The following is a 24,183-nucleotide window of genomic DNA, read 5'->3' as shown; positions in this document are numbered from 1 at the left end:
TCTTCCACTAAGTCATATTCCCAGCCCTACTGTCAAATTTTTATTTATTTTTTGCCAGTCCTAGGGCCGGAATTCAGGGCCTGGGCATTGTCCCTGAGCTTCATTTGCTCAAGGCTAACACTCTACCACTTGAGCCACAATGCCACTTCTGGATTTTTCTGTTTATGTGTTACTGAGGAATCGAACCCAGGGCTCTAGACCACATTCCCAGCCCCTACTGTCAAGATTTTTTTTTGGGTCCGGTCATGGGGCCTGAACTCTGGGCCTGGGTGCTGTCCCTCAGTTCTTCAGCTCAAGGCTAGCGCTATATCACTTGTGCCACAGCACCACTTCTGGCTTTTTTTTTTTTTCTGCCTATGTGGTGCTGAGAAATAGAACCCAGGTCTTCATGCATGCAAGGCAAGTGCTCTACCACTGAGCCACCTTCCCAGCCCCTGTCAAGATTTTAAATACCATATACTCCCTGACAAATTCTAACTCCCTCTTCTCTCTCCTTCCCTCCTACTGGGATTTGAACTTGTTTGCCATTGAGCAACATCTCCAGTCCTTTTTTACCTTGATATTTTGCTGTCAAGGTCTGTGCCTGAACCTTGCGCACCTATTTTAGGCTTCCTGTCTTAGCTCAGGTTACAAGTATAAACCATCTTGCCAGGTTTTTTTAATGAGATGGAGTCTCACATACTTTTCTGACCAAGCTGAGCTGAAACTTTTTTTGTTTTGTTTTGTTAGTTGTGGAGGCTGAACTGAGCTCAAGGCTAGAGCTCTACCATTTGAGCTACAGTGCCACTTCTGGTTTTCTGGTGGTTTATTGGAGATACGAGTTTCATGGGCTTTCCTGCCTGGGCTGGCTTTGAACCATGATCATCAGATCTCAGCCTCCTGGGTAGCTAGGATTACAGGTGTGAGCCACCAGTGCCCAGCTGAAAAAGACTTTTTCTATTTTTTTTCCTTTTTTGTTTTAGGCAGGTTGTTATCTAGGCTTGTCTCAAAACTCATAGACTCAAGTAGTCCTTTTGCCTCTGCGTCCTAGTATCTGGGACTTCAGTAATCTTCTCACAGAGCCACCACCTCCCACTAACTTTACCTTCTGTCATATCTCAAAGTTTTTTTTTTTTTGTCGGTGGTGGGGCTTGAAATCTGGGCTTGAGTGCTATCTCTCAGCTCTTCAGCTCAAGGTGAGCTTTCTACCGATTGAGCCACAGTGCCACTTCCGGTTTTCTAGTGGGTTATTGAAGATAAAAGTCTCACGGACTTTCCTGCCCGGGCTGGCTTTGAACCATGATCCTCAGATCTCGGCCCTCTGAGTAGCTAGGATTACAGGTGTGAGCCCCCAGCGCCAGCTTCAAAGTTTTTTTTGTCTAGTCATTCACTTACTACCTATGTGGTCATGAATCTCTTTGAACCTATTTTTGCACCTTTTGAAAAGATTGTGAGTATGAAATAACATACATTAGTTTTGAAAATACAGTATAAAGGGAAGAAGGGTAGAGAACTGATTGTGTATGGGTGTGGTTTGTGTGTGTGTGTTTGTATGTGAGTGTATTAGTCTTGGGCCTAAACTCAGGGCCTGGGCACTATCTCTGAGATATTTTGCTCAAGGATAGCACTTGCTCCAGTTTTAGCTTTTTGGTGGACTTTTTTTTTTTCATGGGCTTTTCTGCCTGAGCCAGCTGCAAACCATGATCTTAGCCTCCAGAGTAGCTAAGATTAGGTGCACCCAGTATGTGTTTTTTTTTTTTTTTCTCTTGTCAATCCTGGTGCTTGAACTCAGCCTGGGCACTGTCCCTGAACTTTTGCTCAAGGTTAGTACTCTACCACTTGAGCCACGGCACCGCTTTTGGCTTTTTCTGTTTATGTGGTACCGAAGAATTGAACCCAGGGCTTCATGCATGCTAGGCAAGCACTCTACCACTAAGCCACATTCCCAGCCCATGTATTTGTTTTTTAGTAAATGTGTCTCTGCTTTTATTTTGAGAAAAAAAAAATGTTCTTTAAAAAAAAATTTTTATTTTTGATGCTGGTCCTGGGGCTTAAATTCAGGGCCTGGTTCCTGTCCCTGAGCCTTTTCTGTTCAAGGATATAGTACTGTCCACTTGAACCATAGCTCTTCTTCCAGTGTTTTGACGTTTCATTGAAGATAACAGTCTCATAGAATTTCCTGCCCAGGCTGGCTTCAAACTGAATCCTAAGACCTCAGCTTCTTCAGTAGCTTGGATAACAGGTGTGAGCCACCAGCACTTGGCTTTTTTTTCTTTTTTTTCTGATACCAGGGCCTGAACTCTTGCTTGGCTTGCTTGCTTGTTTGCTTGCTGACAGTGGGGAAATCTACCACTTGAGCCAGGCCTCTTGCCCAGCTTTTTTCTGGTTAATTGGAGATAGAGTCTCTTGTTCTTCCCAGGCTAATTTGGAGCTGATATTCTCCATGTCTCAGCCTGTTGCCTAGTAGAATTATATGTATGAGCTACTGGTATCTTGCTATGTTTTCTTTTTTTTCCCCTCCCTCCCTCCCTCCCTCCCTTACTTCCTTCCCTCTTCCCTTCCACCCCTCCCTCCCTCCCTCCCTCTCTTCCTTCTCCTTCCCGCCCCTACTCTCCTCTCCTCTCCTTTTTTTCCCTTTCTTTCTTTTCTTTGTGTTGATCCTGGGCTTGAACTCAGGGCCTAGGCACTATCCCTTAGCTTTTTAGCTTAAAAGCTAGCATTCTACCATTCTAGCTAGCTTTTTTGCTGGTTAGCTGGCTATAATGAGTTTCAAAAACTTGTCTGACTGGGCAGGCTTTGAACTTCCATTCTCAGAATGGAAGTTACAGACATGAGCCATCAGCCTTGGGCTTATGTTTTCTTTTCTAAAGAGAATAATAAGAATTTTGTTTAGTTTTTGATAGAGGGTGTTAATGTGTAGCTGAAAGTAGCCTTGAACCCAGCCTTCTGCTGTAGTCTCCCTGAGGTTTTCCTGATAATTTCAGCCTTACCCAATCCAGTCTCAGCCCCTCTATCATCTCTCTTCCCTCCTCCTTCACTTCTCCAAGCAATTTTAACAGGGTTCATTGTTCTGTTCTCATAGTTGCAAATAATCTATTCTGATAGTACTTATTTTCTTCCATCCTCCTTGTTATCTCAACCCCCTCCTCCTAGTACCAACCTCCCAGTAGAGCTTATATCTCTTTCCCTGCCCTCCTGTCCTCCTGTTGACCAGCAGCTTTTATTGTGTATGTTTTTGATGTTACTTTCCTATATATTATACTGCATTTTTTAGTGTGGAGGTTTTTAATAAATGATCCATTACTCTCTACTGAGGTAATCAGTCTCTGTATTATATGAGGGAATGAAATATTAGAATCCCACCCCAAGCTAGCCAGGGAGCTGGTAGGAAAACACCTCTTTTCCTTCAGGTGAAATTGGTACTCAGGAAGGAGGAGTAATCATTAGGATAAGCTCAAAGGAATTGATATAATGATGATGATGATGATGATGATGATGATGATGATGACGATGGTGACAGAATCAATAATTGTAATTTCTGTGGGTTGCTCACACTGTAAGTCTAGCTATTTGGGAGGCCGAGATTGAGGAGGGTAAGTCCAGGCAGAACAGTTCAGAGGACCCCATTTTAGTAGAAGAAATCTGTCCATTCCAGTTGTAGTGGAAGAGAAAATAGGCTAATGATTCAGTTGCAAGAAGCAAGGCCTTATCTCAAAAATAACAGTGCAAAAAAAAAAAGGACTAGAGACAGTGGTGGAGTGGCTCTGAGTTCAAACCCCAGTGAAACACATACATACACGCACTAATGATCATAATGGTTAGCTTGATTAAACAGACTCTGCTAAACACATCCTGTAAATTGGTTTACTTTAACAACACTACATGATAGCAGTATTTCAAGAAGCAGAGCAGTTTAAGGAGTTGTTGGGACTAGACCTTGTGCATTGACATCTCTGCTCTATCAGTAATTGATTTTGTGGCCTCAAATAAGAAAACTGCCTCATTTTCCAAACATGCATTATGCTTATTGCCATGTTAAGGATTGAACTGAGGTGAGCGCTAGGTAAGTTCTCCACCACTGAATTACATTACCAGTCTCATCTGTAAAATGAAGATAATAATAGTATTTGCCTTACAAGACTTTTGTGACACTTAAATGACTGACCCAGATAAAGTGCTTCACACAGTACTTGGCACATAGAAAATACATTCCAGGCTGGGCGCTGGTAGTTCACGCCTATAATCCTAACTACTCAGGAGGCTGAGATCTGAGGATCGTGGTTCAAAGCTAGCCAGGGTAGGAAAGTCCCCTCAAGACTCTTATTTGCAATTAACCACCAGAAAACTGGAAGTGGCACTGTGTCTCAAGTGGTAGAGTCCTGGCCTTTTTTTTTTTTTTTTTTTTTTTTGGTCAGTCGTGGGGCTTGAACTCTGGGCCTGGTGCTGTCCCTCAGCTCTTCAGCTCCAGACAAGCGCTCTACGACTTGAACCACAGCGCCACTTCTGGCTTTTTCTATTATGTGGTGTTGAGGAATTGAACCCAGGATCTCATGCATGCAAGGCAAGCACTCTAGGCACTGAGCCACCTTCCTAGCTCAGAGTGTGTGAGGCAAGCACTCTAGCACTGAGCCACCTTCCTAGCCCAGAGTGCTGGCCTTGAGCTGAAGAGTGCACCGACAGTGCTGAAGCCCAGAGTTCAAGCCCCATGACCCACCAAAAAGAAAAAGAAAATAAAATATATTCCAATTAGTGGGATGCCCGTGGCTCACGCCTGTAATCCTAGCTACTTAGGAGGCTGGGATCTGAGAATCATGGTTCAAAGCCAGCCTGGACAGGAAAAGTCCATGAGACTCTTATCTCTAATTAACCACTAGAAAACTGGAAGTGGCTCTGTGGCTCAAGTGGTAGAGCACTAGCCTTGAGCTGAAGAGCTGAGGGACAGCGCTCAGGCCCAGAGATCAAGCCTCATGACCGACAAAGAAAAAAGAAGAAGAAAATACATTCCAATTATTAGCTTTTATCATAATGAAAATAGTTGTGATCATTTAACATGGAAAAACAAAAGCTTAGAGAAAAGTAACTAGAGTGGCCCATGTAATTGTAACCCCTCTGTACAGTATTTTCACAACAACAATAATAATAATAACATAAAGTAACTAGAGTGTACTCAGAGTGAAACTTCACAGTGATTTTGCTCTTACTTATTATCTTGCATCACATAGTAGGTTGAAGGAAGAGACTGGACATAAAATGCATTTTGTGGAACTTGAGGTATGTGTTGGTGAATGTTGGCAGGCTTAGGTTCTGACCTTCCTAACCATGGTTTGTAATTTTTTTTTTTTAAGGTGCTGGTATTAGGGCTTGAACTCAGGGCTGTGAGTTCTTTTTTTCACTAGACCACTGTCATTCTACCACTTGAGGCATACCTCCCTCTGGCATTTTTCTGGCTAATTGGAGATAGAGCCTTGCAGACTTTTCTTCCTCGGCTAGCTTTGAACCTCCAACTTCTGGGATTACGGAAGTGTAGTGCAATGCCGATGGTCCCACTATATCTTAAACCATACAGCCATCATGTTGAACAACTCTTCAAGATTCAGGTTTGGGATTTTCAGATTAGGGATGCTCAACCTCTAAAATTATGCAAATATTAAAAAATCAAAACATCTGAAGCTGCTGGGTACTAATAGCTCATGCCTGTAACCCTAGTTACTTAAGAGGCTGAGCTCTAGAAGGATATCAGTTTAAATTCAGTTGGGGCAGAAAGGTCCATCAGACTTTATCCCCCCAAACTAGAAGAATGTGTGAATCAAATGGGACAGTGGGCATAGTAGTACACTCCTGTAATCCTAGCACTTGGGAAGCTGAGGCAAGAGGATTCTAGTTCAAGAAGAGTGGGCTGTGTGAAGTAAGGATAGTTTTCTTTTTCTGCCTGAGAAATAGAAAAGTGTTGCAGACCCAGTGGCTCATAATTGTAATCCTAGCTACTCAGGAGATGGAGGTTTGAAGATCATGCTTTGGAGCCAGCCTGGGCAGGAAAATATGAGTGAGACCCTCATCTCCAATATCTAGTGATAGGGCAGTAGCTTTGAAATAAAGTACAAGGGGGGGCTGGGAAGGTGGCTCAGTGGTAGAGCGCTTGCCTTACATGCATGAGGCCCTGGATTTGATTCTTCAGCACCACATAAGCAAAAAGAAAAAAGCCGGAAGTGGCGCTCTGGCTCAAGTGGTAGAGCACTAGCCTTGAGTTGAAGAGCTGAGGGACAGCGCCCAGGCCCAGAGTTCAGGCTCCATGACTGGACCAAAAAACAAAACAAACAAAAAAAAAACTGTCTTCAATAAAAAGCACAAGGGATGGTATCAGGGTTCAGAGTCTATTGTGTGAACACCCCTCTCCCCCTCCCTCCCCCCGCTCCGAAAAGCCAGAAGTGAAGCTGTGGTTCATGTGGTAGAGCACCAGCCTTTAAGGAAAAACTTAAGGGACAGCACCCAGGCCCTGAGCTAAAAAACATTAAAAAACAAATCAGGCCAGAAAAATTTGATCACTAGGAATAAAGAGACCTGGGACTTTTTTTCTCTTTTCTTTTTCCTTCCTTCCTTCCTTCCTTCCTTCCTTCCTTCCTTCCTTCCTTCCTTCCTTCCTTCCTTCCTTCCTTCCTTCCTTCCTTCCTTCCTTCCTTCCTTCCTTCCTTCCTTCCTTCCTTCCTTCCTTCCTTCCTTCCTTCCTTCTCTTTCTTTCTTTCTTTCTTTCTTTCTTTTTTGTGGTTGGTTGTGGGACTTGAACTTGGGGCCTGAGCACTGTCCCTGAGCTCTTCAGCTCAAAGCTGTTGTTCTACCACTTTGAGCTACAGTGTCACTTCTGGTTTTCTGTGGTTAATTGGAGATAAGAGTCTTATGGACTTTCCTGTTTGGGCTGGCTTTGAACCAAGCTCCTCAGTTCTCTGAGTATCTAGGCTTACAGGTGTAAGCCACCAGTGCCTGGCTTTTCTTTTCCTCTCTCTCTCTCTCTCTCTCTCTCTCTCTCTCTCCTCTCCTCAATCCTCCTGGGGCTTGAACTCGGGGCCTGGGCACTGTCCCTGAACTGTTTTTGCTTAAGGCTAGCTCAAGCTACCGCTTGAGCCACTGTGCCACTTTGACTTTTTCTGTTTATGTGGTACTGAGGCATCAAACCCAGGGCTTCATACATGCTAAGCAATCAGTCCACCACTAAGCCACATTCCCAGACCTGTGATTTTTTTTTTTTTGGTCATGGGGCTTGAACTCCAGGCCTGGGCACTATCCCCCAGTGCTCAAGGTGAGCACTCTACCATTTGAGCCACAGCGCTGCTTCCGGTTTTTGAGTTGTTTGTTGGAGATAAGAGTCTCACAGAGTTTCCTGCCTGGGCTGGCTTTGAACCATGATCCTAAGATCTCAGCCTCTTGAGAAACTAGGATTATGAGCATGAGTCACTGACTCCCAGCTTCAGACCTGTGATTTTTTTTTTTTTTTTGGTTGGTCGAGGGGCCTGGAAGCTGGGCCTGGGCGCTGTCCCTCAGCTCTTCAGCTCAAGGCTAGCACTCTACCACTTGAGCGTCAGCCCCACTTCCAGCTTTTTCTGCTTATGTGGTGCTGAGGAATTGAACCCAGGGCCTCATGCATGTAAGGCAAGCACTCCACCACTGAGCCACCGTCCCAGCCCCCTGTGATTTTTTTCTTGTCCCTACCACAAACTTGTTATGTCCAGAGCTTCACTTTCCTTAGCTTTGTTGTTCTAATTTATTAAATGAAGGAATTGCTTTAGGCAGATCTCTCAGCCCCCTTTGAATTGTGATGTTTTTGCCATTGATCATATGAAGCAATAACAATACTTTTCAGCTTCTTGAGTTTAGAGAAGTGATATTTGCTAAGTTTCAGCATGTAGTGAAGAGGCCAGATTCCAGGGTAAGGTATGAGCCACCTCATGAAAAAGGTAGGTCTGGGCTCTTTTTTAAGCTGGTTGCCAAGGGAACTCAGTGTCTGGTCAGCAATAGCCACGAATGGTTTGGGTAAAGCTTTGATACAGATAACTAAGAACAAGTAGGTTTCATTGCTTGTCTTTTTTTTTTTTTTTTTTTTTGTCGGTCGTGGGGCTTGAACTCTGGGCCTGGGCGCTGTCCCTCAGCTCTTCAGCTCAAGGCGAGCGCTCTACCACTTGAGCTACAGCGCCACTTCCATCATTGCTTGTCTTATCTCCCCCAGTTACCTTCCTTTTCAAGCTGCCACTTTTTTTTTTTTTGGTTGGTGGTGAGGCTTGAACTCTGGGCTCGGGCACGATCCCTCAGCTCTTCAGCTCAAGGCAAGCGCTCTACTGCTTAAGCCACAGCGCCACTTCTGGTTTTCTAGTGGGTTTATTGGAGATAAGAGTCTCACAGACTTTCCTTGCCCGGGCTGGCTTTGAACCATGATCCTCAGATCTCAGCCTCCAGAGTAGGTAGGATTACAGGCATGAGCCACTGGCGCCCGGCTAAGCTGCCACGTTTGAATACTGAGATGTATAGGACACTGGCTTAAGCATGTTATAATTTTATCTATTTATTTTTTAAAAATAATTTCTGATAATTTTTCATTGAGAAATTAGTGTCACTGCTTTCCTCACCAATGTCTGCGTGTCAGTGCAATAAGGCATTACTTCTGAGAACTACCTACATATCAGCTACATGTATTTGATCTAAAATATATAAATTCAGTATGAAAACAAGGATGCAGCAAGGCAATATTCTTTTTTTTTTTTTGGTTGGTCGTGGGGCCTGAACTCTAGGCCTGGCAGCTGTCCCTCAGCTCAGCTCAAGGCTAGCGCTCTGCCACTTGAGCCACAGTGCCACTTCATTTTTTTCCTGCCTATGTGATGCTGAGGAATTGAACCCAGGGCCTCATGCATGCCAGGCAAGCGTTCTACCACTGAGCTACTTTCACAAGGCAGTATTCTTTTGACAGTTGCACAGTTCACCCTGGATACAGTAGTTCCAGGGAAAAAACAAATAGTGATTATTAGAGAAGGGAGATCTCCAAACAATTGTAGAATCTTGTAATTTGTCACATTCTTTTTTTTTTTTTAATTGTGAAAATACTGTACAGAGGGGTTACAATTACATGGGCAAGATAATGAGTACATTTCTTTTCAATCATTGTAGCCTCCTCCTTTGTTTCCCCTTCCCATCTCTTCCCATCCTGCCTCCCCCCACCCCCCACTCAATCCTTCTCCCCCCCTCAAAGTGGTAAAGTTCATTTTCCCACAAAATTATGGAACGCTTCACGAATTTGCGTGTCATCCTTGCACAGGAGCCATGCTAATCTTCTCTGTATCGTTCCAATTTTAGTATATGTGCTGCTGAAGCGAGCACTGTCACATTCTTGATATTCTATTTTTCCATATAAATTCAGATATATTCATATAGTGGTCTCCATTATGGAGAGATGTGCCTGAAGAAACTTTATTATTAATATTATCTTTAAGTAGTTGTACAAAGAAGTTCTCATTCAACAAAACAGTATATGAGTACAAAGTGTCTGACAACATTGTCACCCATCTCTCCTAACCCATCCCTTCTGTCCCTTTTTTTTCTTTACATAAATTTCCCAAATTTCACAGCATTGTGGGATAGTGATAGTTAAAGTCACAAACACATTTTAACCTTCACAAGGCAAATTGTTATTATCATGGTCTATACAGTTTGTGAATTCTATGAGCTTTGACAATACAAGTTATTTTTTCCATATCAGGTGATGTTTACATTTTTTTCCTTTTGCTTAGTGTTTAGGATTGTGGTTCAAAGCCAGAATGGGCAAAAAAGTCCCTGTGAGAGATGCTTATCTCCAATCAACTACTCAAAAAAGCTGGAAGTGGTACTGTGGCTCAAGTGGTAGAGTGCTAGCCTTGAGCACAGAGAGGCTCAGGGACAACACCCAGTGTGAGTTCAAGCCCCAGGACTGGCCAAAAAAAAAAAGTATCAGCAGGGTGTCCATGACTCACAGCTGTAGTCCTAGCTACTTAGGGGGCTAAGATCTGAGTATTGCTGTTCAAAGCCAACTTGGGCAGACAGATCTGTAAAACACTTACCTCCCATTAACCAACAAAAAGTTAGTGGAGGTATGACTCAAGTTGTAGAACACCAGCTTTGAGCAAAAAAGCCAGGCAAAAACATGAGGCCTTAGTAGTGTTGCATGCATGTGCATGTATACACACACACACACACACACTCTCTCTCTCTCTCTCTCTCTCTCTCTCTCTCTCTCTCTCTCTCATCTATGCTTTTAGCTGCTAAGTTATACCACCTGGGTAGATAAAAACAAACCTTTATTTTAATTTTATTTTGTTTTTTGATCAGTTGTGGGGTTTGAACTCTCAGCCTGGGTGCTGTCCCTCAGCTCTTCAGCTCAAGGCAAGTGCTCCACCACTTGAGCCACAGCACCACTTCAGGTTTTCTGGTGGTTTATTGGAGATTAGAGTCAGCCTATGCTGACTTTGAACTGTGATCCTCAGATCTCAGCCTCCTGATTAGCTAGGATTACAGGCATGAGCCACCGGCGCCCAGCTAAAAACAAACCTTTATAATAACATAAAAAATAAAAAAAGGATTCTAATTATTTGTTAGTAATTTTGTTTGATTTAGGATGATAGATTCTTGAAGCTAGAAGAGCCTTTGATCTAATTTAATATGATCTCCCTGTCTCTAGTCTATCATTCAATTACAGGAATGCTTTCTATTGTCATCCTGACAGATGATCATCCCAATTCATTTTGAGTACCTCCATTGGTGGGGAAGTGTATCGTTTGTTGAAATTGCTATTATATTACTGAATAGCCATCAACAATAGAAAATTCTTTGTTTCATATCTTCATTCTCCCTCTTTTTTTTTTTTTTTTTGAGACAGAGTCCCTACTATGTATTCCAGGATGACATAGAACTTACTATGTAGCTTAGGCTAGTCTTGAACTTTTTTCTTTTGACCGGTCCTGGGGCTTGAACTCAAGACTTGGGCACTGTCCCTGAACTGCTTTTGCTCAAGGCTAGCACTCTACCACTTGAGCCACAGTGCCACTTCCAGCTTTTTCTGTTTATGTGCTGAGGAATCAGAACCCAGGGCTTCATGCATGCTAAGCAAGCATTCTACCACTAAGCTGCATTCCCAGGCCCTAGTCTTGAACTTTTAAGTCCTCCTGCTTCAGCCTCCTGAATGCTGAAATTGCAGGTATATATCAGCATACCATATCCAGCAGCTGCTGTCACCTTCTCTTCCTCCTCCTTTCTTCTCTCTCTCTCTCTTTTAAAGGGGGGAGCAGATGACAAGTTATCACTATGTAGATCAGGCTTTCAAACTTCATGCCTCAACCTAATGGCTGTGATTACAGGTATGCACCATTGTGTCTATCTTTATTTATTTTCTTGGTTGTAGGGGCTGAACTCTGGGCCTGGGTGCTGTCCCTCAGCTCTTCAGCTCAATACTAGCACCCTACCACTTGAGCCACAGCCCCACTTCCAGCTTTTTTCTGCTTATGTGGTGCTGAGAAATCGAACCCAGGGCATCATGAATGCAAGGCAAGCACTCTATTACTGAGTCAACTTCCCACCTCCAACTTTTTGTTTTAAATTGAAATCTAATAGAGACTTCTTGTTAATTTTAGACTACTCCAATGGAACTCTATTGGAGAAACATTCGTCTTCCTCATGCCAATATTGTGAACCTTTGAAGATAGTATTTCTATTTATAAATCATATTTGATACTTTCTTAGCATCTGAACTTTTTTTCAGTTTAGATCAGACTGCACAAAAGCAATTGCTACCTATCACTGCTTGCAGATGCAGCCTTGCAAATTGGTACTTCACTTCTTGTGATTATTTAGGCACAAAATGGGCCTTTCCTATATGCTTGGAGACTGAATGGGTCATGAGCTAAGTCTTTATAATTGCATATTAATCTGGAAGTTTCTGGGTGCCAGTAGCTCATGCTTCTAATTCTAGTTACTCAAGAGCCTGACATCAGGATTGAGATTTCATGTTCATGCCATCGGAGGCAGAAAATTCTGTGTCTATGTCCAATTAACCACTAGAAAAAGCCGGAACTGAAGCTGTGGCTCAAGTGGTAGAGCTCTCAGGAGCTGAGTTTAGGCCCCCAGTATTGCCATATTAAAAAAACAAAAAAGAAAAGGCTGGGTATTGGTGATTCACACTGTAATCCTAGCTACTCAGAAGGCTGAGATCTGAGGATTGAGTTTCAAAGCCAACCCCAGGCAGGAAAGTCCAGGAGATTCTTTTTTAAAAAAATACTTTTTAAAAAGTCACAAATACCTTTTAATCTTGAAATGATAGTCATCATTATCTTAATCTACATTGCTTATGAACTCCGTGACCTTTAACAATAAAACTATTTTTTTTTTTTTTTTTACAAATCAGGTGATATGTACAGTTCTTTCCTTTCGCTTAATATCAGCTGTGCCCTCTCTCTGTCATTCCCACCCTCCCATCACCACCCTTGAGTTGCTTAGTTCACTTTCATCAGTGTCCATGCAGCGGATGGGTCCCTTTGCTGTATTTTTCACCTACTTTCCACTGATTCTGTGCTCAGCTCCCACCTTCCCTCAGATGTACAGGTGTAAACACCATATATGAGGTAAAGAATACACCATCATCTAAAAAATGATAGGACAAATTAAGAAGAGGTCCTTTGTTTCCTTATCGTTGGGGTTCTTTTTTAGTATGCCTGTCATTTTATATATACAAATGAAGGGGTTGCCTTGGGTATTGCAATTTGGTGCTTTTCTCTTGAGTCCATGAGACTTTTTATTCTAATTAATCAGAAAAGCGGAAATTGGACTTTTGCTCAAGGCCGTATAGCTTTAGCCTTAAGCAGAAAAAGCTCAGGGACAGCACTCAGGACCTGAGTTCAAGCCCCATGACTGACAAAAAAAAATTGTGTAATTTTTTTAGTCTGACTGCTGTTTCGAACATGGTAGCAGAACTCACAAAATGGCTGGAAGTTTATCCCAGGACTTTGTAAGCTGCATTTACTTCATTATACCACTAGGTGATGAGCGACTCACAAACCCAGCTTGCCAGGAACTATTGTGTACAGGGCAGTTTCTTTTAGTAATTGTAAAGGCTGTTAGAAGTCATCTGGTCCAACTTCATTAAAAGATTTCTTTGTGGGGGTGTGAAGATAAATGTGTTTCTTATGTACTTCGTCTTTCCTGACTTTATTCCAGTTTTAAATACTAATTTGGCTAGACTATATCTTTGATAGAAGGCCCAAGCCGCTTTTCATTTTATGCCAAAAGTTAAATTAATTTTTAATTAATAAAAACATAAAAATTAAACATTTATGTGGGTACCATGTGATGTTTCAGCACTTATATACATTGTGTAATGTCTAAATAAGTTAAGTGACACTGTGGCTCAAATGGCGCTTGTTTTGAGCTGAAGAGCACAGGGACAGCGCCCAGACCCAGAGTTCAAGCCCCACGACGACAAAAAAAAAAAAGAGAGAACTGAATAGATAAATATCCCCTCAATGATTTATTATTATTTTTCTTTTTTTTTGTGGTCATGGGATTAGAACATAGGACCTCTCACTTGTTAGGCTAGCCGTCTTATCACTTGAGCCAAACCTCCAGTCTTACTTTTTGCTGTTTGTTTTGGAGATGGAGCCTAGTAAACTTTTCTGTCCTGGCTGGTCTGGACCCAGAATCTTTCAGATCTTGACCTCATGGATAGCTCATATTACAGGAGTGAACCACCAAAGTCCAGCTTCATTTATCATTTTGTTATTGTAAAAACTTAATTCTTTTTCTAGCTTAAAAAATATACACAGTGCATTAATGTTACCTGTAGTCACCTCTACTGTGCTTCAAATAGCATACCAAAACTTTTTGATCAACTTTTCTACCTCTACTTCATCCTCTTAACTACCATTCTACTCTCAACTTTTATGAGATTAATGATTAAAAAAAATTTCTACATGTGAGATCATGTAGTACTTGTCTTTCTCTTCCTGGCTTATTTTCCTTAACATGTGATCATCTGATTCCATTCATGGTGGTGTAAATGACAAGATTTAAATTTTTTTTTATTAGTGACCAAGTAATAGTCGTGATGTATATGTTTTTACATTTTTGTTCCTTTAAAATATTTTATTCTTTTTATATGCCAGTGCTAGTGCTTGAACTCAGTGCCTGAGCACTGTCCCTTAGTTTTTTTGCTCACAGCTGGTACTCTACTACTTGAGCCACAGCTTCACTTCTTGCTCTTTGGTGATTAATTGGAGATCAGAGCCTCACGGACTTTCTTGTATGAGCTGGCTTTGAACCATGATCCTCAAATCTCAACTTCATGAGTAGCTAGGATTACAGGTTGTGAGCCACTGGCATCTGGCTCCTGTTTTTAATTTTTTTTTTTTTTTTTTTGCCAATCTTGGGGCTTGAACTCAGGGACTGGGCACTACCCCTGAGCTTCTTTGCTCAAGGCTAGCATTCTACCTCTTTAGTCAGAGCCCCACTTCGGGCTTTTTCTGTTTATGTGGTACTGAGGAATTCAGCACTTAATGCATGCTAGGAAAGCACTCTACCACTAAGCCACATTCCAAGTCCTGTTTTTAATTTTTAAATCTTAAAAATTATTTTTTTTTATAGTACTGAGTTTTAAACTCAGGCAGGTACTACTAAGCCATTCCTCCAGCCCTTTTTTTTAGGGGGGGGAGGGTCCGGTCGAGGGGCCTGAACTCTGGGCCTGGGTGCTGTCTCTTAGCTGTTCAGCTCAAGGTTAGTGCTCTACCTCTTGAGCCACAGTGCCACTTCCGGCTTTTTTCTTTTTGCTTATGTGGTGCTGAGGAATCGAACCCAGGGCCTCATGCATGCAAGGCAAGCGCTCTACCACTGAGCCACCTTCCCAGCCTCAGTACTGGATGTTTTGGAATATGATCTTTCCTTCTCTGTGCCTGTGCTGAGATCTGTCTAAGCTTTCTATCATTGTTGGGATGAGAGGACACCCAACTTCTTCCATTGAATTAGAGTCACATATACCTCTGCCCAGTGATTCTGGAACCATATCCTCCTGATCTCAACCTCTTATTTACCTTGGATGACAGGTTCACACTATGGTGCCCAACTATTAGTTGAGAAGGGTTTTCTTGTGTATACCTGAGCTGTCCTCAAACTATGGTCCTCCCAATCTCAGCCTTTCAAATAGCTAGGATTACCAGTGAGAGTTGTTGGTATCTGGCACATTTTGTGTGTGTGTTGATCCTGGGGCTTGAACTCAGAGCCTGAGCTTTAGTGCTCAAGGCTGGTGTTCCACCACTTGGGCCACAGCTGTATTTCTGTTTTTTTTGTGGTTAATTGGAAATAGGAGTTTCACAGACATTCCTACCCAGGCTGGCTTTGAATCGTGTGATACACAGATCTCAAGCTCTTGAGTAGCTGGAATTACAGGTGTGAGCTACTGACACTTGGCTCATTGTCCTATTTTCATACGTGCAAATAAACTACATGCTCTGTATTCATCCTCATTCATCTCTTTGTTAGCTTTCCCTCTCCTTTTTCTTTCTTCTAGTACTGGGGTTTAAACTCAGGGCCTGGGGATTGTTCCTTAGTTTTTTTCACTCAAGGCTGGTATTCTGACCTCGGAGTCACAGTTCCACTTTTGGCTTTTCAGTGGTTAATTGGATAAAATTGGTTAATTGTGTGTGGCTTCCTTTGAGCCCTTTGACTTAAAAACCTAAGTCTTTTTCTCAGTTTAAGAATATTTTATACTTGGATGGTGGTAGCTCATACCTGAAATTCTAGATATTTAGGGGGCTGAAATTCAGAGATTGAAGTTAAATTAGCCTGGGCAAAAAAGGCCAAAAGACTCCATCTCCAAAATAACTAGCAAAAGGCCAAGCTGTAGATATGGCCCAAGTGGTAGAGTGACAGCCTTGGAAACAAGCTGAGCAAGTGCTAGGTCCTGAGTTTAAATCCTAGTACTTCTAAAAATATCACCATCATAAAAAACAAAACAAAACACCTCTTTTGTAATTGGGTATGATAATGTATGCCTGTATTCACAGCACTTATGAGACTGAGGCTAGAAAATCATGAGTTAAGGTCAGCCTGGACATAAAAAACAAAAACAAAAAGAACATTTTATGGCTTCCCTTGTATTTCTAACTTCCTTACTTTACAGATGAGGAAATTGAAACTGAGCTCAGAAAAGTGAAGTTACTTGCCTAAAGTCATATGGCTAGTTATAAATGGACTTCAAGCAAATAAACTGACTCCTTATATGAACTAGAATTTTGTTGTGTTACCATTGCTCCAGTGAGAAAAACTTTTATAAATAACTTGGAAATTATTTATTTATTGAGATAGGAATTTTGTCAGATATTCATGAGGAGATAAAAAAGGAAGAGAGGTAATAAAATTCATTACAGTTAAGTGATTTGAAGACTGAGCAATTTATAAGTCTCCTGATATTTCAGGTATTGGAGCTTCCTCAAAGTTTTAAAAGTTAAGCACTCATAGAATTAGATATGCAGGGGCTGGGAAGGTGGCTCAGTGGTAGAGCACTTGCCTTGCATGCTCGAGGCCCTGGGTTCGATTCCTCAGCACCACATAAGCAAAAAGAAAAAAGCCGGAAGTGGTGCTGTAACTCAAGTGGTAGAGTGCTAGCCTTGAGCTGAAGAGCTGAGGGACAGCGCCCAGGCCCAGAGTTCAGGCCCCACGACCGGACCCAAAAAAAAAAAAAAAAAAAAGAATTAGATATGCAGAATTAGATATTTAGTAGTCAGGAGTTGGGAAATTGTGGTCATACCCTGTTGTAAATATTGAAAAACATGTAATTGGCATCTGAAGGCTTGGAGACATACATCGTAAACTGTCTTATCAAGGTCTGGTTTCTGTTTTGAGTTCCAGTCTACGACCTATCAGAAAACTGATAGGAACCACTTATTCCTGGCCCTGTTGATCTTTGGAGTTCCCCAGACCTTCATTTGCTTTCAGTTTGGAAATGAAACCTACCCCAGAGGGTGAGGTCAGCTATGGAGAGGACTTTGACAGCTCACACTGACTTGTTTTTTCTAGAGCCATCTGGTATGTGATCGTGTGTGGTGTGAGGTACAGCAGGCTGTGATAGAGACTAATTGGTGGTGAATCAGTTGTTACGTAAGATGTAGGTCGTGTTGTTACTTTGGGAAACCACAGGAAAACACAACCAAATATCTTAAGTTTCATCCTCAAAAGTAGAAAGTTAAGAGTACAGTCACCAGAGATATACGCATGATCTTTGTGCCTTTGGTTTGCTGAAGAAGGAAAGGCTTTATCTCTACTTATACTCTCATTTGTACTTACCTCCTTTTTGTTCAAGCTTCTAGACTTTTTTTTTTTGCCAGTCCTGGGGCTTGAACTCAGGGCTTGGGCACTGTCCCAGAGCTTGAACCACAGAGCTACATCTGGCCTTTTCTGTTTATGTGTTTATGTGAGTAATTGAACCCAGGGCTTCATGCATGCATGGCAAGCACTCTACCACTAAGCTACATTCCCAGTCCCTTCTAGACTCTTTTCACTCCTCTAGCTACTAAACCTTTATAGTGTGCCTCTTAAGATTGCCGCTTTGTGAAATGGCTCCTCTAGAACCCTCCATTCTAATCAGCTTTTCACAAAATTCAGCTTATTTTGCTCCCTTTGCCATAACCTGGTTTCCACCAGATTATATCATTTTACTTGCAAACTACTGGTAGAACTAACTCATCCTTCAACTCATCCTATATTGCTAACTTGGCCTGTCACCTAGCCCCATTTCTCAGCATCCTAGAACTGTGTATAAGTCTTGAACACCTTTCCCTCTTTGATTCTCTGGTGGCCAGTAAGGTTACCTGATCCTTGAAGTTAGCATTAATACCTCTTTCTTTTGTGCCTGTTCAAGATTTGTGTTTTGATCTCTCTTTCTGGGGCCTCTGGGTCTCGTGAAAGAATTGATAGACAGGGCTGGCCTGGGGCTTAAGGGGTTCAGGATACATGGAATAATGAGGTTTGGTGTTAACATTTTCACACATGGGTAGATGCAAATCCAAAAAAAGGGACTCGGTACATAGATTAGGAGGTAGAGCACTTGACTAACATGAACAAGACTTTGGGTTCTATTTCTAGCACTACCAACACCATTAAAATGCTAGGAATTGCACCTAGGGCTTCCTGCATGTTAGACAAGCATGCATTCTACTACTGAGCTATATCCTTTGACCTGATACCTTGTATTCATGGTAAAACACACTTCCTTCTTTTTCCCACTTGTACCTTCTCCAGCATCCTATTGTGTACATTGTAAACAGCATGTAATGGCTAAAGCCTCCAACTAATAGTGACACGGAGACCTTCCTTCCCTTGCCACCAGTCAGTCGCTAGGATTTGACAACCAGTCTTCACTAGGATTTGTCCTACTTTCTGAGTATTTCTGGAATCACATCTCTTACTTTATTGTCATTACTCTGTTCCTTCTTAATTTATAAATTAAGAGTATTTGTGAGGATTAAACAAATTAATACATGTAAAATGCTTAGAAGAATAGGTTAGTACCTAGTAAGTACTACACAAATGTTTGGTCTCTAATCTGCTCTCATCTTTGTCTAACATTCTTTTTTTAAAAAATATGTTTTGATTGTAAAAATACTGTATAGAGGGGTTACAGTTACATGAGTAAGGTTATGAGTACATTTCCTATTGAGCATTATTACCTCCTCCTTTAGCATTTTTACCTTTTTAGTTCAAGTCCCAGGACTTGAACTCAGGGCCTGGGCACTGTCCTTGAGCCTCTTTATGTTCAAGGTTAGCACTCTACCACTTGTACCACAGCACCACTTCCGGCATTTTCTGAGTAGTTTTCTGAGATAAGAGACTGCTACTTCAAACTGCAGTCCTTAGATCTCAGCATCTTGAGTAGCTGGTATCACAAGTGTGAGCCATTAGCACCTGGCTCTAGGCTCTAGTATCTTATTTTTTTTATATTTTATTTGTGTGTTTTTACTACTTTGGTTTTGTTTTTTTTTTTTTTTTTACAGAAGTGAGCCTGACAGGGACTTTCTTGCCCTGGAAGGGAGTTCATATATGCTGAGGATCAAGGTAGGAAGATTGTTTACTTAGGGCTGTTGAAGATAGAATAATAGAATAGGGTGAAATTGTAATCAAGGTAGGAAAAAAGGCCTGAGGGATAAGGTGAGGCATCATTGAAACAGGAAGCTGATTCATTGGGTCCGAAACTTAGAACAGGAGAGTGGGTGGGGTGTAAGAAGGGACAGAAGCATGCAGTTCAGGATTAGAGTCATAAATAATCTTGGCAATTACTTAAATTGTCTAACATTCTTTTTTTAAAAAATATGTTTTTATTGTAAAAATACTGTATAGAGGGGTTACAGTTACATGAGTAAGGTTATGAGTACATTTCCTATTGAGCATTATTACCTTCTCCTTTAGCATTTTTACCTTTTTAGTCTAGAGCCAGCTTTTTGGGAAGGATCAGATAGTTGACATATAAGGATTTGAACAAGGTTACATAATGTTTAAAATCAGTTACTTAACATCAGTTTCAAGAAATTAGAAAAACATTTCAAACTTCCATTGTAGTATTATTCTTTACATTGTTTACGATTATTTAAAATTGTGTTTTCTATTCTTTTATTTAACTAGCTTATTTTGAGTCATTTTAAGCTAGTCATTTTTAACTAGCTTAGTTTATCTTTGAAACAGGTTTCCTTTATGGAAGCCTACAGCAGCCCTGGGTCTACCTTCAGGTAGGTTGGAGGAAGTGAACATTCTTCAGATTACCTCTTCTCACTGAATGAGACCTAGGAGCTTGCATCATTGGCCTTAAGAGTTCAGGGTTCTGTCAAACCTGAATGTAGAATTTCTTTTTGAATTTGAATTACATAGTTCATTGTTTTACACAATTCTCTTTGAGTTTTGGGGAAGAACAGGAGTGTTTAAACTATAAGCTAGGACTCTACTAGTGAAGCATAGTAAGAAGTAGTGGAAAATGCTGATATAGTGGCATATGCCTGTAATTCTGCCTGTAATTCCAGCATTCTGGAATTACGTAAGTTCGGAGCTAGTCTTGTGAGAGACTGTCTCAAAAAACAAAAATAAAAACAAGACAAGTCGGAGGCTAGGTTGGTGACTGTAGATGCTGAAATCTGGGAGTATGGAGTGAACATCAAATTATCTGACCTGGCATGGTCCTTGATTTTTTGGTAGGGATAGGAGGCTCTGAGGTACCAAGTCGATAGTTGTGAGCAGTGCTGGTCATTACCCTTAGAGGTGCTATGAGTGCTTCCTATGTAGTCTAGAGCTGTACTGCAGGATGGAGATTAAGGGAATGGGTTGTGGAATCATGAGAATAGGGGGAAAACCCCAAAAACGTTTCTGAAGAGAGTTGTGTTGTCTTCTGAAGGTTGGATGATTGTGTACACAGACTGGACAGTCTATGCAGATCATTTGGCCTATATGAAGGAGGCAGTTTTACATCCCTCCTAGGGTTCTGCTGGGAAAACCATCACTAGCTAGCTTCAAATAAGAGCCTTCCTCTATTATTACTCTTTGTAGAGCTATGGTTTTGAAGCTTCAATGCATCAGAATTATCTATAGGTGTTGGGGACTGGATATTTTTTTTTTTTGCCAATCCTGGGGCTTGAACTCAGGGCCTGGGAACTGTCCATGAGCTTCTGTCCATGGTAGGCTAACGCTCTACCACTTGAACCACAGCACCACTTATGGCTTTTTCTGTTTATGTGGTACTGAGGAATTGAACCCAGGGCTTTATTTATGCTAGGCAAGCACTCTACCACTAAGCCACATTCCCAGCCCTGGGACTGGATATTTTCTTAACATAAAGATTCGTGTTTTCGGGCTGAGAAGATGGCTCAGTGGTAGAGCGCTTGCCTTGCATGCTCAAGGACCTGGGTTCGATTCCTCAGCACCACATAAGCAAAAAGAAAAAAGCCAGAAGTGGCTCTGTGGCTCAAGTGGTAGAGTGCTAGCCTTGAGCTGAAGAGCTGAGGGACAGCACCCAGGCCCAGAGTTCAGGCCCCACGACCGGACCCAAAAAAAAAAAAAAAAAAAAATTCGTGTTTTCTTCTAGATAATTCATGTTTTCTAATTGAATGGATAGAGAATGATGAACAGGAATCAAATTTGATCATCTTCACAGTTGATTCTGATACCAGTCATCTTAAGATCATATTTAAAGAAACTGACTAGAAAGGGTGTGTCTTTGATAACTCCTCACCCCTAAAGGAACAGGAGGTTTATTTGAATCCTAGGAACCTTAGTCTGTTGCCTGTCATGCAGTGAGGATGATGAGGGTGTCTTTATGCTCTGGAACCTCATCTCCTGGTGTTCTGTAGGGGCAGATGAGGTAGAAGCCCTTAGTGTTTGTCCTGTCTGCCCAATTGCAGATCAGTATCTTTGGGCCTTATAAGGACTTTGGCTTCAGAGCTAGGAGAGCAAATCTGGGGGTTGCCTCTTGAGTTATTTTCATCTTAGTGTATATTGACCCTGTTCTAGTGTAGGCCTTTCTCATGTAGTATGTGCAATCTTTTTTTTTTTTTTTGGTCCGGTCGTGGGGCCTGAACTCTGGGCCTGGGCACTGTCCCTCAGCTCTTCAGCTCGATGCTAGTGCTCTACCACTTGAGTTACAGCGCCACTTCCGGCTTTTTTCTTTTTGCTTATGTGGTGCTGAGGAATCGAACCCAGGACCTCAGGCATGCAAGGCAAGCGCTCTACCACTGAGCCACCTTCCCAGCCCCAGTATGTGCAGTCTTTAGTCACTTGAGATTCTCATTCATCTTCCTATTAAGAACCGATTTTACCTTTCTTCTTCAAAAATCCTCTGTTGCATCCATGTTACTTATATAGACAAGTCCAAATGTCTTAGTTTGGAATAGCAGTCTTCACAATTTGGCCTAAATAAAGGCCCTGAAATATCTGGTTCCTGCATGTGTCTCAAATCTCATCCCAGGCTATACTTTCTTCTTCCCTGTTAGATGTACCATCATTTGCTTTTATTTCCAACTGTCTCTTGCTTCAGGACCTTTTTGATACTACATGTTTCCACCAGAAATACTCTTTACCCTGATCTTTAACTGTCCTTTGCCTTTAAGAACCCACTAGGCAGTGCTTCCTCTTAGAGTTCTTTCCTGACCACTGTATATAAGGAAAAGTTTGTGTTAGTACTCCATTTACTTCAGATAGGTCACTTGATGCCGTTTACCCATTCATTTTCCTCTTCTAGTAGCTTATAAATTCCGTGAGAGTAGGGACCCTCTCATTTATAGTTGTATTTTCAGTGCTTTTTGCATAAATGTACTCAATAAATACTTGGCAGATCTACACATTTTTATTTTTTAATTTTTTTTTGTTGTTGTTGTTGTTGGTCATGGGGCTTGAACTTTGGCCTGGGCACTGTCCCTCAGCTCTTCAGCTCAAGGCGAGCGCTCTACCACTTGAGTCACAATGCCACTTCTGGTTTCCTGGTGGTTTTTATTGAAGATAAGAGTCTCACCGACTTTCCTGCCTGGGCTGGCTTTGAACTGTGATCCTCAGATCTCAGCCTCCTGAGTGGCTAGGATTACAGGCGTGAGCACCAGTGCTCAGCCAAATCTACATATTTTTATCTTGTTAATTTCTGTTTTGCTTCATTGTGGCACTGCACAACTCTAGTCCTTTGAGTTTTCTCTTTGCTGTGCCATAAGCATTATTTCTTTTTATCAACTCGTCTGATTCGTCTTTTTCTTTTTTTCCCTCTTTTTATTTTTATTTTTGGTGATGGGTACTAATACTGGAATTTGAACTCAGAGCTGCACATGTGCTAGACAGGTACTCTACTACTTCTGCCCCTCCTCTAGCTCTATCAGATTTCTTCTTCTCCTTTACAGTTCTTTTTTTTTTTTTGGGGGGGGGGGAAGGGGGGGCGGGTCTGGTCGTGGGGCCTGAACTCTGGGCCTGAGCGCTGTCCCTCAGCTCTTCGGCTCAAGGCTAGTGCTTGAGCCACAGTGCCACTTCCGGCTTTTTTCTTTTTGCTTATGTGGTGCTGAGGAATCCAACCCAGGGCCTCAGGCATGCAAGGCAAGTGCTCTACCACTGAGCCACCTTCCCAGCCCCATCCTTTATAGTTCTTTATATATATTTTGACTTTTCCAAGAAGTCCTACTTCACAATTAAGATAGCACTTTGTTGCTTTTAATTGTTTTTTTTTCTTTCCCTCTCTTTTTCCTCCTGTCTCTCTCTCTTTTGTTCTTTTGTACTTTTTGAAACAAGGTCTCTGTATGTGTGGCTCAGGCTGGTCTCACACTCACTATCCTCTTGTTTCAGCCTTCTGAGTACTCGAATGATAGGGGTCTGCTACCACATTCAACTTATTTATTTATTATTATTCTTATGAAATATTTGTACAAAGGGGTTAGAATTCCATAAATCAGGTTATGAGTATAATCCTTCTTGGTCATTATCATTCCTTCCTTTTTTCTCCCCCATTTTATCCTTCTCATCCCTACCCTCAGGTTATGTAGATCATTTTTATGTAATGTACATTGTATATTCAACTTTGTATATTCAACTTTGTTCTCCCCCGCCCCCCCCCTCTCAGTTGTGGAGCTTGAACCCTGGGCCTGGGTGTGGTCCCGCAGCTTTTCAGCTCAAGGCTAGTGTTCTACCACTTTAACCACAGCACCACTTCCAATTTTCTGGTGGTTTATTGGAGGTAAGAGTCTCATGGATTTCCTGCCCAGGATGGCTTTGAACCATGATCCTCAGATCTCAGCCTCCTGAGTAGTTAGGATTACAGGTGTGAACCACTGGCACCAGGCTTAGCTTTGTTTTTTGTTTTTGTTTTTGTTTTTTTTTGCCGGTTGTGGGGCCTCCTGGGCCTGGGTGCTGTCCCTCAGCTCTTCAGCTCAAGGCTAGCGCTCTACCACTTGAGCCACAGCGCCACTTCTGGCTTTTTCTGCTTATGTGGTACTGAGGAATCGAACCCAGGGCCTCATGCATGTAAGGCAAGCACTCTACTGCTGAGCCACCTTCCCAGCCCCGTTAGCTTTGTTTTTTTAACAGGCTTCTTTCCCCCACTCTGTGTCATGATTTCACTTGCTTAAAACATAGGTAGTATTGCCTCTGTTTTACAAATGGCAAACTAACGGTTTTGAAAGATATATTAACTTGAAAATAGTAGGACTG

General features: G+C 41.9%; 1 long non-coding RNA gene and 1 other non-coding gene across 7 annotated transcripts in view; one reads left to right on the top strand and one right to left on the bottom strand.

Annotated features, from left to right (window-relative positions):
* Window positions 1-24,183, top strand: part of LOC122110523 — a 64,993-nt gene that overhangs the window by 11,340 nt on the left and 29,470 nt on the right. The window lies entirely within an intron of this gene.
* Window positions 9,230-9,336, bottom strand: LOC122110540. Its single transcript, XR_006147897.1, has one exon. It is a non-coding gene; the product is annotated as a U6 spliceosomal RNA (small nuclear RNA).

The sequence above is a fragment of the Dipodomys spectabilis genome, unplaced genomic scaffold, assembly GCF_019054845.1.
Source record: "Dipodomys spectabilis isolate Male_0828 unplaced genomic scaffold, ASM1905484v1 ptg000079l, whole genome shotgun sequence".
In the NCBI taxonomy this organism is placed as follows: domain Eukaryota; kingdom Metazoa; phylum Chordata; class Mammalia; order Rodentia; family Heteromyidae; genus Dipodomys; species Dipodomys spectabilis.
The sequence above is the reverse complement of the archived record's forward strand: the minus strand, read 5'-3'. Positions and strand labels throughout refer to the sequence as shown.